The sequence below is a fragment of the Capra hircus genome, chromosome 3 (assembly GCF_001704415.2).
Source record: "Capra hircus breed San Clemente chromosome 3, ASM170441v1, whole genome shotgun sequence".
In the NCBI taxonomy this organism is placed as follows: domain Eukaryota; kingdom Metazoa; phylum Chordata; class Mammalia; order Artiodactyla; family Bovidae; genus Capra; species Capra hircus.
Genome location: NC_030810.1, coordinates 90138712 through 90159072, shown reverse-complemented (window position 1 = coordinate 90159072; position 20361 = coordinate 90138712). Strand labels below are relative to the sequence as shown.

The window sequence follows — 20361 nt, the reverse complement described above, 5'->3', positions numbered from 1 at the left end:
TAACTTTTTATTTTGTTAGGATATTGCTGATTAACAATGTTGTGACAGTTTCAGGTGAACAACAAAGGGGCACAGCCATACATAGGTATGTATCCATTCTCCCCCAAACTCCTCTCCCATCCAGGCTGCCACATAACATCAAGCAGAGTTCCATGTGCTATAGAATAAATTCTTGTTGGTTATCCATTTTGAATACAGCAGCGTATACATGTTCATCCCTGATTCCCTAACTATCCCTTTTGCCCAGCAACCACAAGTTCGGTCTCTGTGAGTCTCTTTCTGCTTTGTAAGTTTGTTCGTATTGTTTCTTTTTAGATTCCACATATAAGGGATGTCATACAACAGTTCTCCTTCCCTGTCTGACTTCCTTCACTCAGTGTGACAATCTCTAGGTCCATCCATGTTGCTGCAAATGGTATGACTGCATTCCCTTACTGGCTGAGAAATATCTCTTTGTATACACGTACCATGTCTTCTTTACCCGTTTTTCCGTCAGTGGACATTTGGTTGCTCCTGTCTTTTATTTTGCTGTTGGGTCTTAGTTGCAGCACGTGGCATCTTCCTTGCGGCACGCAGGCTTCTCTCTAGCTGTGGTGCGCAGGCTCTGGAGTGCTCTGGCTCAGTAGTCCTGTGGCGTGTGGGATCTTAGCTCCCCAACCAGGGATTGAACCCATATTCCCTGCATTGGAGGGTGGATTCTTAACCACTGGACCACCAGGGAAGTTCCTCAAAGTATTCTTGATCTCAGTATGTTGCCACTATACTTTCAATTTTGCGTTGCACTTTCTTCCTTCCTGATGGGCCAAGCTTTCTTCTTTCATTATTTTCTTTCTGTTTAGAGAGTTTCCTTTAGCCGTTCTTTTGAGACAGGTCTTCTGGGAAAGTTCTCTTTATTTTCCTCCCTCTGAGAAAGTCCTGGTTTCTCCTTCATACCTAAAGGACATGTTTGATGGATATAGAATTCTGGGTTGACGTTTCTTTTAACACATGAAAAACGAGCCACCTCTTTCTGGCCTCCATGGATTTTGATAAGAAAACCTGCTGTCATTCAAATTGTTTATCTCCTATAAATAATGCATCTTTTCTCTTTTGCTACTTTCAAGAATTTTTTCTTTGCTTTTAGTTTTCAAATGTTTGACTACAATGTGCCCTGGCATAAAGTTTGGGGGTTTATGATATTTGGGTTCATCAGTTTCATGAATTTGTAAGCTTATGTTTTTTTGACAAATATTCAGGAAACTTAGGAACAATTTCAGTCATTATTTCTTTGAGTTCTTTTTAATCTCTGCCCTCTTTCCAAGATTCTGGTGCCACAACACTAAGATCTTTTATATAGCTCCGTAAGCCCCTGATTCTATGTTCATTTTTTTCTATTTTTATCTCTGTTGTTCAGATTGAGCTATTGCTATTGCTCTCTTTTCAAGTCTATTGGTTCTTTCCACAGTTCTACTACAGGGCCAATCCACTGAACTTTTTGTTTGCACTTACTGTATTTTATATTTAAGTCCTAAAATCTCCATTTGCCCCTTTCTTATCTTCTAATTCTTTACTTTCTCCTTTCATTGGTTTCAATGGCTCACGATACATTATTATGATGGGTGCTTCAAAATCTTTCTTCGACAAGTCATTCTAACACCTATACCATCTAGATATGGGTATCTGATTATTGATTTTTCTCACTCATATTGAGAGATTTTCTTGATTCTTGGTATGAGTGATTTTTTATCAAAGCACGAACATTCGGGGTATTATGCTATAAAACTTTGGGCTTCATTTAAATTTTAGGTTTTAGCAGGCCTCCTGTGACACTGCTGTGGTGCTAACTTTTTCATCTCCACAGAGAAGGCTTTGCATGGGATCTAGCATTTTCTGTATGGTTCGCAAAGCTCCTGGTGATTTTTCAAAGTATTGTTATGTGAAACAATAAAACTATGGGGTGGAAGGAAGCACAGGTAATTCAGTCCAGGTATGCCTTCCTGGATGACTCATTTTTTAAAACAGAGTACAGTGTTTTTTATTCACTGATAAACTTAAAGTCTATTTCTAGATGTTTCTTCCTCTTGTATGCCTCATTTGTTTTATTACCAAACAAAGCCCTATAAGGGGCAGTTTTACAATGCTCAGGTTCAAATCCACCCTCATCTTGACTAATCTTGAAGTAATAAAGTTCATAAGTCTCATCGTCAGATACAACCACATAAAGTCAACCATGAAGACTGTTCTTCTTAAGATATTTCTTGGTAAGATACTTCAAATAGCTTTTGGAGAACTGTTTCTCAGGAAAAATCATTTTATTCTTGAAGCATTCAATATGAACAACATTCCCAAGATTTCTAGTTTTTCCATTGACTTTAACTTTTAACAAAAAAATGTTCAAAATTTCCAGAATCAAAAATCCATCTTCTGTTGGATGAGTCGGGTCCAAATTAAACCTCCAGGCTGACTTTTCAGGCTTCTTGTCTTTCTGCGGCATCATCTTGAAGACTGGCAGGGAATTAGAAAGAGACTGGATGATTGATTTAACGGAGAATTAGCTCATAGCCAATGAGGACAGACTCTGCTATGGTGTGAATGTCTGTGAACCCCACAAATTCATGTGTTGAAATTTTAACACCAAAGGTGGTAGTATTAATAGGTAATGGCTTTGAGAGGTGCTTCAGTTAAGGGGGGATCCTCAAAAATGGGACTAGTAACTTATAAAGAGGCTCCAGAGAGATCCCTAGCCATGCGAGGACACAATGAGACATCTACAACCTGGACAAGAGCCCTCACTGGACCATGCTAGCACCCCGATCTTGTACATCAAACCTCCAGAACTGTGAGAAATAAATTTCTGTTGTTTATAAAAACTTTATCTTGTCGGTGGGATAGTGGATGGTAGCCCAGACCAGGGTGAAGAGGAGGACAAGAAGGGGCATTTTGCAATCCACTGGAGATTGAAAGGTACTCAGTTTAAAAAATCAACATCAAAAAAGTTATTATAAACCTATTATTAGAGGGAGCTGTGTTAAGCAACTAGTCTCCATGCTCTGAGTCAGAATTGAGTCAGATTCCTATGAAATTGAGTCAGAACACCAAGGGCCTGCCTAGGTCCAGGTCACGCATGCACAAACAAACAAACAAGAAAAGGTTTATAATAATTAGTTAGTTCCAGATGGAAGGAGATGATTGGAGAACAAAATCTGTATCACACAATGCCTGGTCATGTTTAGGTTTTCAAAGAAGAGGGTGAGTTACTGAGAACTTTATTAAATGGCAACCTCAGAAAAGTTGGGGACCCATTGCTGGCAATAATTAGGAATCCTAGCCAAGAATCCTCTGGCTTGAAAATAAGCCTGGAAAACAAAAGGCTTCCAATAAACCCTTTCAAACCTGCAAGTGAGGGCTTTGCCTTCTTGGTGTAAATCATGCCCTAGGTAATGAGCTTTGACTTGACACAATTGTAACTTTTCTTTGAAAACTCAGGATAAAAAATTAAATGGACTGATACCAGTCCTAGAGCTCACTTCATCTTTAGAATGCAACAAAATGTTAACTATGTATTTGATGGACATAAAATAACAAGGTAATCTAAGGCCTTTAAAGTCCTAGTAAGAATCCATGAGGGGCTTCCCTGGTAGCTCAGTAGTAAAGAATCCATCTACAATGCAAGAGACAGGGGTTTCATCCCTGGGTGGGGAAGATACCCTGGAGAAGGAAATGGCAACCTACTCCAGTATTTGCCTGGGAAACCCCATGGACAAAAGGATGGGGTCACAAAGAGTCAGACACAACTTACCAACTAAATTACACGAATTTATGCCAAGTAGGTGGGTGCTTAAGTAAAAGACCCTCTGCAGAGATCTTCAGATTGGGCTTTATTAGAATACAACAATATAGGTAAGTCTGGGTCCAAATGAAAGATAACCTCATTATGAATTGAAGAACCCTCTGAATTTCAAGAAGTAGTGATCAGAAAAATGCTTATTCTGGCAATACCATTTGCACTATTCAGTTATTAGATGTCATGTCACGAGAGAAAAGAATGATCTATGGTGTGAGGGCTACATTTTTATTATTCTAAAAGAAAATCTGTACCCATTAAACAATAATGCCTGATTCCTTCTTCCTTCTAGCCCTTGGTAACCTCTATTCTTTTTGTCTATGAATTTGCCTATTCTGGATACCTCATATAAGTGGAATCAAAGGGACATGCTCTGGCAAGATGGGCTGCCGGATAAACAGCCTGCTCAGTCTCCTGGGTCTTATCACCTGCAGGACAGTGCGGCCTCGTGTTAGGAACGTGCACTGTCACCAGGTGACCTGGATTTGGATCCTAGCTCTACTACTTCTTTTTCTCTTTTTTAATTAAAATACTTTTCTAATTGTGGTAAAATGCACATAACATTAAACTTATCATCTTAATGACCTGCCTCTTGCAGGTCAGGAAGCAACAGTTAGAACTGGACATGGAACAACAGACTGGTTCCAAATAGGAAAAGGAGCACGTCAAGGCTGTATACTGTCACCCTGTTTATTTAACTTCTATGCAGAGTACATCATGAGAAACGCTGAACTGGATGAAGCACAAGCTGGAATCAAGATGCTGGGAGAAATACCAATAACCTCATATATGCAGATGACACCACCCTTATGGCAGAAAGTGAAGAAGAACTAAAGAGCCTCTTGATGAAAGTGAAAGTGGAGAGTGAAAAAGTTGGCTTAAAGCTCAACATTCAGAAAACGAAGATCATGGCATCTGGTCCCATCACTTCATGGGAAATAGATGGGGAAATAGTTGAAATAGTGGCTGACTTTATTTTTGGGGGTTCCAAAATCACTGCAGATGGTGATTGCAGCCATGAAATTAAAAGACGCTTACTCGTGGGAAGGAAAGTTATGACCAACCTAGACCACATATTAAAAAGCAAAGATTACTTTGCCAACAAAGGTCCATCTAGTCAAGGCTATGGTTTTTCCAGTAGTCATGTATAGATGTGAGAGTTGGAATATAAAGAAAGCTGAGTGCTGAAGAATCGACGCTTTTGAACTGTGGTGTTGGAGAAGACTCTTGAGAGTCCCTTGGACTGCAAGAAGATCCAACCAGTCCATCCTAAAGATTAGTCCTGGGTGTCCATTGGAAAGACTGATGTTGAAGTTGAAACTCCAATACTTTGGCCACCTGATGCAAAGAGCTGACTCATTTGAAAAGACCCTGATGCTGGGAAAGATTGATGGCGGGAGGAGAAGGGGACGACAGAGGATGAGATGGTTGGATGGCATCACCGACTCAATGGACATGAGTTTGGGTAAACTCCGGGAATTGGTGATGGACAGGGAGGCCTGGCATGCTGTGGTTCTTGGGGTCACAAAGAGTTGGACATGACTGAGTGACTGAACTGAACTGAATTGAACTTAATTATTTTTAAGTGGACAGTTCAACAGTGTTAAGTATATTCACATTGGGAAACCAATCTCCCGGACTCCATCTTGCAAGACTGAAACTCTATACCTATTAAGCAGCAGCTTCCTACTCCCTTCTACCCCCAGGCCCTGGCAACCACCATTATACTTCAAGTCTTTCTAAATGTGGCTTCCCTTCTAAATAGGCTTTCCTGGTGACTCCACAGTGAAGAATCCACCTGCCAAGCAGGAGACACGGGTTCAATCCCTGGCTCAGGAAGATCCCCTGGAGATGAACACAGCAATGGACTCCAGTATTCTTGCCTGATAAATCCCACGCACAGAGAAGCCTGGTGGCCCCCAGTCCATGTGATCACAAAAGAGTTGGACACAACTTAGCAACTAAACAAAATGTGACTCTTCTAGATACCACTCAGATAGGTAGAATCATACATCATTTGTGCTTTTGTGACTGACTTACTTCATTTAGCAAAATGGTTTTAAAGTTTGGCCAAGATGCGGCATCTATCAGAATTTCATTCTTTTATTAGGCTGAATAATATTCCACTGTGTATGTAAATGCACATATATATATATATATATATACATATACCACATTTTATTTATCTATTCAGTCTGGATGGAGATTTACCAATTTTATTTTTCTTCTCACACTGGAGGGTGTTGAGCTGAAGGGTGACATGATGTGATTTGTACTTAGTACTATCATTCTAGTTACTCGATCTAAAATAGAATGTAGGAAAGCAGCATGGTGTTGGCACAAGAACGGACACATAGATCAATGGAACAGAACAGAGCTCAAAAATAAGCTCCCGCACCTAGACTCAAATAGTCTATGACAAAAGGAGGCAAGAACACAAAATGGAGAAAAGACAGTCACCTCAACCGTGGTGCTGGGAAAACTAGACAGCGACAAGAGAAAGACTGAAATTAGAACATTCCCTCATACCACATAAAAAATAAACTCAAAATGGCTTAAACATCTACATGTAAGACACGAGGCCATAAAACTCCTAGAAGAGAGCACAGGCAGGACACTCTTTGACATAAACCATAGCCCTATTTTCTCAGATTAGTCCCCCAAGCAAAAGAAATAAAAGCAAAAATAAACAAATGGCTCCCAATTAAACTTAAAAGTTTTTGCTCAGCAAAAAAAACATCAATAATACAAAAAGACAACCTACTGAGTAGGAGAAAATATTTGCAAATGATACAGCCAACAAGAGGTTAATATGCAAACTATCCAAAAGCTCACACAACTCACTACCAAAAAAGTAAGCAATGCAAGCAAACCCTGGGCAGAAAGCCTGAACAGACATCTTTCCGAAGACGACACAGAGATTCTGGCTAATAGGCATATTAAAATATACTTGATATGGCTAATTATTAGAGAAATGCAAGTCAAAACCACAATGAAGTACCGCCTCACACCTGTCAGGATGACTGCCATCAAAAACTCTACAAATGACAAATGTTGAAGAGGATTTGGAAGAAAGGGAACCCCTGTACACTGTTGGTGGGAACATAAATTGGCAAAGCCACTACAGAAAACAGTATGGTAGGTCCTCAAAAAGATGGACTTCCCTGGACTTCCCTGACCAGTGGTTAAAACTCCACGCTTCTACTGTAGGGGCCAAGGATTTGATCCCTGGTTGGGGACCTAAGATTCAACATGCACACCACATGTATGGCCAAAAGATTAAAAAAAAAAGCTAAAAACAGAACTACCAAATAATCCAGCAATTTCACTCTAGGGTATATAATCTGGAAAAAATGAAAACACTAAACTGAAAAGATACACACTCCAATGTTTAGCACTACTGTTTACAACAGCCAAGACGCAGATGCAAACCAAGTGCTCATCACAAATAACTGAGTTAAGAAGACGTGGTATATATATGTATATAAAATATGTTTTATATACATATATATATATATACACACACACACAATGGAATATTACTCAGCCATAAAAATAATGAATACTGCCATTTGCAGCAACATGGATGGACTTAGAGAATATTATGCATAGTGAAATAAGTCAGATAAAAAAGCAAATGTATGTGATATCACTTATATGTAGAATCTAAAAATACAAATTAAATTTATATACAAAACAGAAACACAGACATAGAAAAACAGACTTACAGATATAGAAAACAAGCTTGTGCTTACCAAAGGGGAGAGGGAAGTGGAGAGGGGCAAATTATGGTATGGAGTTAACAGATACAAATGACTATATATAAAATAAATAAGCAACAAGGATTAGCACAGGGAATTATACCCATCACCTTGGAATAACCTACAAGGGAATATATTGCTTCCCTGGTGGCTCATCCATAAAGAATCTGCCTGCCAATGCAGGGGATGCAAGTTTGATTGCTGGGTAGAAAAGATCCCCTGAGGGAGGAAATGGCAACCTACTCCAGTACCCTTGTTTGGCAAATTTCATGGATAGATGAGCTTGCAGGGCTACAGTCCATGGGGTCACAAAGAGTTGGATACAACTTAGCAACTAAGCAATAACAACATAATGAAACATAATCTGCAAAAATACTGAACGATTTTGCTGTACACCTGAAACTAATACAATATTGTAAATAACTACTCATCAACAACAAAATCTGTATTTTCACACACACACAATAAAAGATAAATTAAATAGAATGTAGAAGAGGAAAAGACAAGCAGGGAGTTCAATTAGAAGAGTATAAAATTAGTCCAAAGCAGAGATAATGACGGTGTAGGTTAGGCTGTTAGCAATGGAAATGATAAGTGGTTTATAATAGGTTTTGATACTAGAGTAGATATCATTTACTGATAGCAGGAATTAGGGAACACCTGTATGAAGTAAACAGAAGAATCAAGCACTGTTACCAGTTTTTGGTCTGAACAACTGAAAGAATTGTCATTTACTGGGAGGAGAAGAAGAAATTTTTGGAAATGAAAAAATTAAGAGCAGTTTTACAACTTAATCAAAAAAATGAGCAAAAGACCTAAATAGACATTTCTCCAAAGAAGACACACAGATGTCCAACAGGCACATGAGAAGATGTTCAACACTGCTAATTATCGCAGAAATGCAAATCAAAACCTTACACCAATCAGAATGGCCATCATCTAAGTCTACAAATAGTAAATGCTAGAGAGGGTGTGGAGAAAAAGGAACCCTCCTACCCCGTTGGTGGGAATGTCAGCTGGTACAGTCGCTATGTCGAACAGCACAGAGACTGCTTAGAGAAACGAAACCCAGAGTTATCCTATGATCCAACAATCCCACAGCTAGGCATATATCCAGAAAAGATGGAAACTCTAAATTCGAAAAGGTACATGTACAAATGTTCACAGCAGCACTATTTATAATAGCCAAGACATGGAAACAACCTAAATGTCTATCAACAGACGAATGGATAAAGAAGATGCGGTACACACACACACACACACACACACACACACACACACACACACACACACACACACTGAAATATTACTCAGCCAGGAAAAAAGAATAAGACAATGCCATTTGCAGCACCATGGATGGACCTAGAGATTATCCCACTAAGTGAAGTCAGACAGAGAATGACAAATACGTATCACTTTTGAATCTTTAAAAAAAAAAATGATACAAAGGAATTCATTTACAAAACAGAAATAGACTCACAGATATAGAAAACAAACTTGTGGTTACCAAAGGGGAAGAGGGGGGAGGGATAAATTAGGAATTTGGTATGAACATATACATACACTGTATATAAAATAAAAAATGAGGACCTATTCAGTTCAGTTCAGCTCAGTCACTCAGTTGTGTCCTACTCTTTGCAACCCCATGAATCGCAGCACGCCAGGCCTCCCTGTCCATCACCAACTCCCGGAGTTTACCCAAACTCATGTCCATTGAGTCGGTGATGCCATCCAGCCATCTCATCCTCTGTCATCCCCTTCTCCTCCTGCCCCCAATCCCTCCCAGCATCAGGGTCTTTTCCAATGAGTCAACTCTTCGCATGAGGTGGCCAAAGTATTGGAGTTTTCAGCTTTAGCATCAGTCCTTCCAATGAACACCCAGGACTGATCTCCTTTAGAATGGACTGGTTGGATCTCCTTGCAGTCCAAGGGATTCTCAAGAGTCTTCTCCAACACCACAGTTCAAACGCATCAATTCTTTGGCGCTCAGCTTTCTTCACAGTCCAACTCTCACATCCATACATGACCACTGGAAAAACCACAGCCTTGACTACACAGACCTTTGTTGGTAAAGTAATGTCTCGAGTGCTTTTGAATATGCTATCTAGGTTGGTCATAACTTTCCTTCCAAGGAGTAAGCGTCTTTTAATTTCATGGCTGCAATCACCATCTGCAGTGATGGAAGTATATTTGATATCCTGTAATAGCCTATAATGGAAAAGAATCTGAAAAGGAATATAGATCCTTATATCTATATCTACATATACATGATGAAATCACTTTGCTGTACACCTGAAACACTGTGAACCAACTATACTTCAACAAAAAATTAATTTAAAAATAGAGCCCAATTTTAGGTATGTTAAATTTGAGATGTCTGTTAAATTTGCAAGGAGGCAGTTGACTGTATCATTTGGAGTTCAGAGAAGATTAGACTGTTGATGTAAAATTTGAGAGTCATCAACATATCAATAGCGTCGCATTTGGATTTTGGGGAAGCATATTCTAAGGCAGACTTCGGTGTCTAGAATGCTGAATAGAGAATGTCATCAACATCTCTGGAAGGCAGGAGGGAGCTATGATGAGCTATGATGCACGCCTGACAACCCGAGATGACTACATGGGAAGCTCTAGAGCTGAAATGGCCTGTCAGAGTTGTCCTCTGTGAGGCTGAGATAGTAAGCCCTTGATGCTCTTGCCTCAACCAGTTATCAAATGTTGACCACCTCCAGAAGGACATGACCTCGGGCGAGGAGGTTCTGTCAACTGCTGGCAGGTGAAGCCTGAGCAGCTGGGGCACAAGCCCTTCCTTGAAGGTGCATCTGCTGGTCCGTTGGAGTGTCCACCATGGACAGTGTTTAAACTCATACGGCTGCATCAGCTCGCCAAGACAGCGATGCAGTTGAAGAGGCACAAAGACGGGGCTCCGAGGCACCTTGAGAGACCAGGGGAATAAGAAGGATGCAGCACAACAGTTTAGGAGACGTAGCTGGTGAAGCCAGGAAAAAAAAGAGCGACCAGGAGACTCTGGAAGCCAAGTCAAGCAAGCATGCTACCACTATCACTCCCACTACCGTTCTTGGTACAATTCGATCGTCACAGCACTACGAATCAGATGATCTTATCATCACCCCCACGTCTTGAGGCACAGCGTTTAAAGGTCCCTATCCAAGTCACACAGCTTGTGGTGGTTGGAGCTCTAATTTTGAACCTTTGCTGGCTTCAGAGTCCACACCCCTGACTGCCTCACTACCTGAACTCCAAACAACTGTGTAACATACTGTCAATCAGGTGACGCAAAAAGACCACGAACTGACCCCTGAATTTGGCAATGTGCACTTGTCAGCAAGGGCAGTTTTGTTGGAACTGTGGGAGTGAGAGCCTGAAGGCGGTAAATTCAAACACAGTACTTACCAGCAGTTCCCTGGTAGTCCAGTGCTAGGACCCTCCTGACAATGGACCAGACTGTTGCTATCGATTGGCCTTGAACACTTGGTTTGTTGCTATCAAATTGATTCAACCATTACCTTATTTTGATTATCAAAGAATGCTTGCCAGCACATATAATTCTGAAGACTAGAGAAACACACTGGTCTCTACTTTGGGGAGTGGCAGTGCAGAGTCCTAACCACTGGACTGCCGGGGAATTCCCTCTTTCTATATTTACTGTATGACCATGACAGTAAGGAGAGGGGGCAGTTGAAACAATTGAGTTGTAATAAACCACATTATCCTTCCTCCCAGCAATGTCTTCTAGTCTCCCCTTCCTCTCTGAACAACTTCTCCATGAGTTCTGGAGAAGAAACATGTGCACTGTGGTTTCCTGTGCTGGAAAGTCTCTGCTAAAGTGTGTGGATCTTTCATCTCTTCTCACCCAGAGGAGAGGCCTGTCCCCATACGTGGACAGGAGGGGTGGACCCGCAATAGCATCAACAGAGACACTGAAGGAGGAAGGAACTCAGTAAAAAGGGATAAATATTAAGCCCTGCTCTTAGCTACTTGAGGCAGTGAAGGCAAGGGAAAATACGGCTAGGCAGCAGCACAGGTAATACATTGTGAAGTATCAGGTTATCACACATGACACAAAACTCGTGTCTCAGACAAATTTGAGCCAAAGAGGGATTTATTGCATCCTGTATTTAAAAAGTCCAGAGGCAGTCTCAGTTTAGGCAAATCTGGATCAGGGATTCAAAAGATATCATCATAATTCACTCTCTGTCTCATCTGCGTTTTCCTCTTTACTGGCTTCATTCTCATCCTGCTGATCCCATGTTGGGGCAAGTTGGCTGCCAGCCATTCTAGGCTAATATCTTTTTTTACTTTCAGGTTCCCTGGTGGCTCAGATGGTAAAGGACCTGTCTGCAATGCAGAAGATCTGGGGTTAATTCTCGGGTCAGGAAGATCCCTTGGAGAAGGGAATAGTAACCCACTCCAGTGTTTTGCCTAGAGAATTCCATGGACAGAGGAGCCTGACAGGCTATAGTCCACGGGGTCACAAAGTGTTAAAAAGAGTTTTAACGCTACAGATAGAGAACTTCTATTCTTACAGTTCAGTGAAAGTCCTAAAACTGAGTCTCACTGGCTCTGATTGCTCTAACTTGAGTCACGTGGCCATCCTTGAATCAATAAGAGATACCTTCAACTGCAGATAACAGCAAACTTGATAAAACAAAATGAAGTTCACGTTCCTTATATTAAAAGATGTGTGGAGTAGATAGCCACTGCTGATGAGTCAATGGATTGACACTTTTTATAGTTCTTTTTTTTAATCGCAAGATGGCTGCTGCAGTTCCAAAAAACCACATCCAGGTTCTAGGCAGGAAAAAGGATACTAAGGGAAAAAATGTCCCTCTTTGGAGAAAGCAAAAGTTTTCCCCAAAGCACCTGGCAGACTTCTGCTTATGACCCACTGATCATTAGTGGGTCACAAGGGTACCCCTACCTTCAAGGGAGGTTGGGAGCCAAGTATTTTGCTCTTCCAGACTCTCTAGTTGAGATAGGCTGGGAAGAAGGGGAATGAGAATGGGAATTGGGTTCACCTATCAGTGGGATCTGCCGTACAGGTAATGCTCTGACTGGCAGAGCCTGGCTGGCAAGTCCACTTCTGAAGCTGGGGTGGACTTGTCTCCCCCAGGACTGAGCTGAGCATGACAGAGGGAAACCAGGTGCTAGAAACATAAAGAGGAGGAACGGATGCTAGTCAGACAAGAATAAAAGGTGTCTATCGTATATGCTTAAGGCCAACTTGTGACTTGGCCTCACCAGAAGTGAAAGTGAAAGTGTTGCTTAGTCATGTCTGACTCTTTGTGACCCCATGGACTGTATCGTCCGCAGAATTCTCCAGGCCAGAATACTGGAGTGGGTAGCCTTTCCCTTCTCCAGGGGATCTTCCCAACCCAGGGATCGAACCCAGATCTCCCTCATTGCAGGTGGATTCTTTACCAGCTGAGCCACAAGGGAAGCCCTCATCAGAAGTATGCAGTATCTAATGGCAGACATAAGAAAGCAAAAGTTACATGTATTTACCTCAGCATTATCTCAGGTGATATTTCATATCCCTTTCAGTTCTAAAAGGTGAAGTGATAATAGCTTCAATTACATGAACCATCTAATTTATTTCGTAACAGTTCAATTTAAAATTTCCTCCTTTTAAAAAGTATTTTATTTTTGGCCATGCCAGGTCTTAGTTGGGGTATGTGGGATCTTCGATCTTTACTGCATGTAGGATCTAGTTCCCTGACCAGGGATGGAACCTGGGCCCCCTGCATCAGAGGCACAGGGTCTCAGCCACTGGACCACCAAGGAAGACCCGCAAAAGTCCCCCCTCTTTCCGCCCGCCCCCCTCAGAGCATCTGTTGGTGTGTTAAGGAATATCTGTTTTACTTAGAAGACTATTCAGATTTAGTAATATATGCTAAGAATTAGTGTTAGGTACTTCCACATAGATTATTTTACGCAGTCCTACCACAGAATCCATTTACTGATGAGGAAACTGAGGTTACATGACTTGTTCAAGGTCTTGTGAGCTTTATGTTCCAAGCTAACATACTCCCTACTCCCCAAATACTTTTCTTCTTGCCATATCACAACTGCAGCATGACTGCCTCAGAAGAGAAAGGGCCCGTTCCAATGAAACCAGGTCACTGGGGCAGCTTTCAAATATCCTAAAAACTCTTTTTTTCCCCTCCATGGAAAATCGAATGAAGCGCCAATCACTCCTGGACTGAAGGTCCTAAACCTCTTCAAGAGGCAACCCTCTGCCTTAATTTAAGAGTGGCTATTTAGGATGCCTTACATGGGTTTTGTGACTTTTTCCAGCTGGACTCTCCAAGGCATTCCAACTAGCCTAGTGCCCTGAAGCAAAAAAAAGTCACCTACCCAGCAATAGCTCCCCTGCCGCTGACAGTCCTCAGGCTGGTGGCACCCTCCTTATGCACAAAGCTTCCTGCACCACAGCAGACTGTACTGAGCAGAGTGTTCCCAGGCAGGGATTAGAAACACTAATCTGTTACATCAGCTGAACCCGACTGCCAGGGGCCTCCTTTGATTTCTAAGTGTGGCATTCTAGGGTCCTCTCTTGGCAGAAACTCAGCTTTCTGAATAGAGTTTTTCTGCATTGCTGTATACTTAGTATAAACTTCTTAATATGTGGTTGACTAGGTAGATGGTAGCTCCTTCTCAAAAATCCAGGTTGTAAAATATACACATGAGCAGATAACACAGGACATCCCCCCAAAAACCAATAAATGTATAAGGTTCAGTTTTTTGGAACAAATTTTCTTCACATTGCAATGATCAGTTGTATAATAATCAGTGAACACTTACAGACACTTCTAGCATTTTTTATTGGCTGGGATTAGTTATGCCCAACTATTACATATATGAAAAAAAAATCTGAACTCTTATTAGATACAATTTGATTCCAACCTGAAAAGAAAAATGTTTAATATACTTCCTTCCAGCTTTAGAATTAATGTCACTGAAGAGTGACCTAAATTACAAAATTTGGATTTAATTTCCTAAAATTACATGAGATATTTTAAAAATCTGCTATATCTGTGAGTACTTATTTTGATCAATCATTTCAGTACTGTCCAAACAAAATAAAATGGAGAAAGAAATTATTATATAAATATTCCAGTTACAAAATTTTCTCTTATAATGATCAAAAGTTGGCTCTGGTAAAGTCACTGACCATAATAAGTTTATATTACCAATGCCAACTATAAAATATATTCACTTAAATTTTCCTGAAAAGAAAAAATATTATCAACAAATATTGAAATATAGTGAAATGGGATTCCCAGGTGGCTTAGTGGTAAAGAAACCATCTGCCAATGTAGGAGACACAGATTCGATCCTTGGGTCAGGAAGATGCCCTGAAGAAGAAAATGGCAGAGCACTCCAGTATTCTTGCCTGTGAAATCCCATGGACAGAGGAGCCTGGTGGGCTATAGTCTATGGGGTTGCAAAGAGCTGGACACGACTGAGCGACTGAGCACGTACGCATGCAGTTAATGATGAGTGTGTCAAACTATTAAGAGGGAAACTTATTAACACTTGTAATTTCCTTTGAAAGACACAAGCACCCTGATATTCATGCATGTGCGCTCACTCAACCATGTCTGACTCTTTGGGACCCCATAGACTATAGCCTGCCAGGCTCCTCCACCCATGAGATTCCCCAGGCAAGAATAATGGAGTGGCTTGCCATGCCCTTCCCCAGGGAACCTTCCCGACCCAAGGATCAAACCTGAGTCTCCTGCATCTCCTGTACTGGCAGATGGATTCTTTACCATTCTTTACCATTTCTTTACTGAGCCACCTGGGAAGTCACTGATAGTCACTGCAGCACTATTTATAATAGCCAAGATATAGAAGCAACTAAAGTGTCCATCAACAGATGAATTAACAAGAAGATATGGTGTACATATATACACACAGTGGGCTTCCCTAGTGGCTCACTGGTAAAGAATCCACGTGCAAATGCAGGAGACGTGGGTTTGATCCTTGGGTCAAAAGATCCTCTGAAGGAGGAAATGGCAACCCAATTCAGTATTCTTGCCTGAGAAATCCCACAGACAGAGGAGCCTGGTGGGCTAGTCTATGGGATGGCAAAAGAATCAGACATGACTTAGTGACTAAACAACAACATATATACATGCGTGTGTGTGTGTGTGTGTATACATACAATAGAACATGACTCAGCCAAACAAAAAAATGAAATCTTGCCATTTGAGGCAACATGGATGGATATAGAGGGCATCACACTAAGTGAAATAAGTCAGGTAGACAAAGACAAATATTGGATGTTATCATTTACATGAGAAATCTAAAAAATAAAACAGATGAATAAATACAACAAAGGAGAAACAGAGTCACAGACACAGAGATCAAACTATTGCTTACCACTGGGGAGAGGGAAGGGGGTGGGGCAGTGACAGGAGGAAGAAATAAGGGAGGTGCAGCCACCATGCATAAAATCAGTAATCTACAAGGATATACTGCACAGCGCAGGGAACATAGCCAACATTTTATAGTAGCCTTAAATGGAGGGTAGCCTATAATACCGAGTCACTATACTGTATACCTGAAACTAATATGATACAGTACATCAAGTGTATTTCAGTTTAAAAGAAGAATACATATGATGTCAAGCACACGAAATGGTACTAAACCTCATGAGTCACCAAGATAATATAATTTAAAACCACAATTAGGCTCCATTTCCTACACATCAGAATGGCCACAGTAAAAAAAAAAAAAACAAAAAACCTCTAACAATGTTAAATGTTAGCAAGAATATGAAACAACTTGACCCGTCATACATTGCTGGTAAACTTAGTACAACCACTTTGGAGGACTTAGTAGTTTCCAATGAACTCAAACATACCTTTACCCTATGACTTATTAATTATGCTTTTACGTATCTTCCAAAGAGAACTACACAAACAGTCACAGCAGTGTTTGTTACAGAGGTCTCAAATGAGAAATGAACTGAAAGTACAAACACAGAAAGTGAAAGTGAAGTTGCTCAATCGTGCCCGACTCTTTGGGACCCTGCGGACTGTAGCCTACTAGGCTCCTCACTCCATGGGATTCTCCAGGCAAGAACACTGGAATGGGTTGCCATTTCCTTCTCCAGGGGAGCTTCCCAACCCAGGGATCGAACCCGGGTCTCCCGCACTGCAGGCAGACGCTTTAACCTCTGAGCCACCACACAGAAGGATGGGTTTTAAAAATGGTGGTGTAGGGCTTCTCTGGTGGTTCAGTGGTTAAGAATCTGCTAAACGCATGGAACATGGGTTCAATCCCTGCTCTGGGATGCCGTGGGGCAACTAAGTCCATGCACCACAACTCCTAAGCCTCTGGTCTAGAGCCCTCAAACTGCAACTACTAAAACCCACAGGCCTAGAGCTCGTGCTTTGCCAAAGAGAAGCCAGGGCAGTGAGGAGCCCGGGCACCACAACTAGAGTGAGTGCCCACGTTCACTGCAACTAGAAAACGCCCACATGCAGCAATGAAGACACAGTGCAGCCAAATAATTAAATCAACAAATACTTTCTAAAAATGTGGTGTAAAACATGAAGGAAATAATTGATAAACTTCATTTCATGAAAATTAAAAACTTGGCTTTGTGAAACAAAGTTATAAAGAGAATCAGAAAAGAAGCCACAGACTGGGAGAAAACATTTGCAAAAGACACACCTCACAAAGGACTATTATCTAAGATACACAAAGAACTTTGAAAACTGAATAATAAGAAAATCTGAATTTTAAAATGGGCCAAAGACAACACACAAATGGCAAGTAAGCACATGAAAAGATGTCCCACATCATATATCATCAGGGAAATGGTAATTAGGTCAAAATCTAGAGCATGACGACCCCAAATGCTGGGGAGAATGCGGAGCAACAGGAACCGTTATTCATCACTAGTGGGAATGAAAAATGGTACAGCCAGTTTGGAAGACAGTTTGGTGGTTCCTTACAAAACTAAATATACTCTTAGCAAACAATCAAGCAATTGTGCTCCTTGGTATTTATCCAAAAGAGCTGAAAACTTATATCCACTTAAAAACCTGCCCAAAGAGGTTCAGAGCAGCTTTATTCATAATTGCTAAAACTTGGACGCAACAAAGGTGCTCTACAGTAGATGAACAGACACATAAATATAACCCAGAAAATGAGATAATATTCAGCATTAATATGAAATGAACTATCAAGCCATAGAGGGCAGCTCCCCTGTCCCTGGGATTCTCCAGGCAGGAACACTGGAGTGGGTTGCCATTTCCTTCTCCAATGCATGAAAATGAAAAGTGAAAGTGAAGTCGCTCAGTCGCGTCTGACTCTTAGCGACCCCATGGACTGCAGCCTACCAGGCTTCTCCATCCATGGGATTTTCCAGGCAAGAGTACTGGAGTGGGGTGCCACTGCCTTCTCCGGAAAAGACATGGGAGAATCCTAAATGCATATTACTAAAAGAAGCCAATCTGATAAGGCTACATACTATATGATTCCAACTGTCTGACATCATGGAATAGAAAACTAAAGAGACAGTGAAAAGACCAATGGTTGTCAGGGATATGAAAGGTTTGGTGGGTGTTGGAGAAATGAAAAGACAGAAGACAAAGGATTTTTAGGGCAGTGAAAACATTGTGTATGATATTATGTAAAGATGGATCCATGGATATATTTGTTGAAAACTGTAGAACATACACCACCAGGAATAAACCCTTAGGTAAACTATCAACTTTGGGAGATTATGATGCATCAAAGTAGGGTCACTTTTGATAAAATATAGTGTTTTGGTGAGTAATGTTGACAGTGGGGAAGGCTATACATGTGTATATGGAAAATCTACTTACCTTCCTCTCAGTTTTATTGTCAACCTAAAACTGTTAAAAAAAATAAACGTTTAAAAAATGTGGTATTAATTTATTTATATAATGAAATACTACTCAGCAACTAAAAGTAACAAACTCTGAAATCAGCAATGGCGTGGATAAATCTTAGAAACATGCCGAGTGAAAGAAGCCAGGCATGAAATAGTGCATTACTGTATGATTCCATATATATGAGGCCCAGGACCAGCCTCAACAAGTCTATGGAGAGAGATAAATCAAGAATGCGTTTCCTTGGAAAGAGAGAGACAGGACTGGAAAGGGCATGAAGAAACCTGCTGGGGTGACAGAATGTTCTATACCTTTTTTTCATGTGTAAGATTTCATCTGTAAGATTGTCAGCTCATTAAACTGATCGCATAAGATCTATGTGTATAATTTTACCTGAATTACCTCAATTTAAAATGCATAGGGGAGGGAGGGAGAGGAGAAGAAATGCGACCGCTGTGCTCAGCAGCTCCTGCCCTCAGCCCAGCTCCACCTGGTCTCCGGTAGCTCCCTAGTGTGAAGTGGTGTTTATTTTCCATTCGGAGGTAGAGGAGAAAGAAGAACAGACACAAGTGCTTTTATTGGATCTGGAACCTGGCTATGGGAGTACATGTTCATGTGATCGATGATTTTGTGGAAATATTGTTTGAAATGGTATGTATTACTAGCACCTGCAAATAAATGTTTGGAGGAATTTGGTGATAAGCTAATGCAATCTTTTCCCAGAAAAAACAAAATTTAACTGCTCTAAGTTTTTCTACACAATTTTAGGGGTTGGAATAGCATAACTATGTTTAGAACTATTTTTAGATCTTTCATATAAAAAATGAAGCTACCTGATAAAAGATGATTTTCCAATTTCTTACTAATACAATGTGACAGTACCTTCAGATCAACACTTTTGATGAGATAGACACTACTAACAGTACCCAGATAATGAAAATATTAAGCTTCATTTCATTTGATTTCACACATTTAATTTTGTTGGCTATTCTACATGACTTCTATTAGTAAAAGTTATTCCTCTTAAAGTAAGATGGGAATTAATTTATTATCCCTTATTATCCTGTTTCTTCTAGCTATATTTTGCTATTAAAATTTTTTTAATTTTGAAAAATAAGCATAGGCCTGAAGATATTCTCTCACATAACATCCAAATTACCTTATTTTTGCTTTTTTTCTCATGTGCGTCATAACAAGCTGATTTCTCATCTCGTTTTTCATTCTAGCCTCTTCAGGGTAAAACCTGCAACAAAAACAACAACAAAAAAACTCCATATAAACTTCAAATTTTTCATTTAACTTGCATGGGCCCCAAGTCAAAAAACATAAAACACTTAAAGGTTGTCTTTTGGTTCTGTGTAACTCCTATTTTTCCACAATATATCACAACTTTTTAAGCACAGCCGTATGCAGTTCATTTTCAGATTATTTACCAAAATAGAAAAGTGATACAGGGCTCTAACATGTCTTAGGAAAGAAAGAAGGCTGTGCAATTAACTAAGTTCCAGTTAATGCACTTACGTATTTTAGACCACACTGATGGAATTGATAATCATGACTAATGTATAATATTTCAGTGTTTGATAAAGTTCTGCTAGTATTCTAATAGATTACGTTGCATACAGAAAACTTTGCTGATTTGAAGTCTATGAAAGGGAATACAAGAAAAGAGTTTTATGTGAGTTCATGTATCTTAATTAAATAATAATGAGGAGTTCGTCAACTTTATCAGAAGAAGAGGAAGATAAGGATGAGAGAAAGAGAAGGGGAGGAGAAGAGGAAGATAAAGATGGGAGGGGAGGAAAAAGGAAGGAAAGAGGCAGAAGGAGAAAGATAAGGTAGGAGGGAAAGTGAAAGAGGGAGAAAATGGGGAATGAAAAGA

At 40.4% G+C, this 20361-nt stretch overlaps 1 pseudogene; it reads right to left on the bottom strand.

Moving 5' to 3' along the window:
- On the bottom strand, positions 346–19722 carry LOC102181459 (annotated as a pseudogene).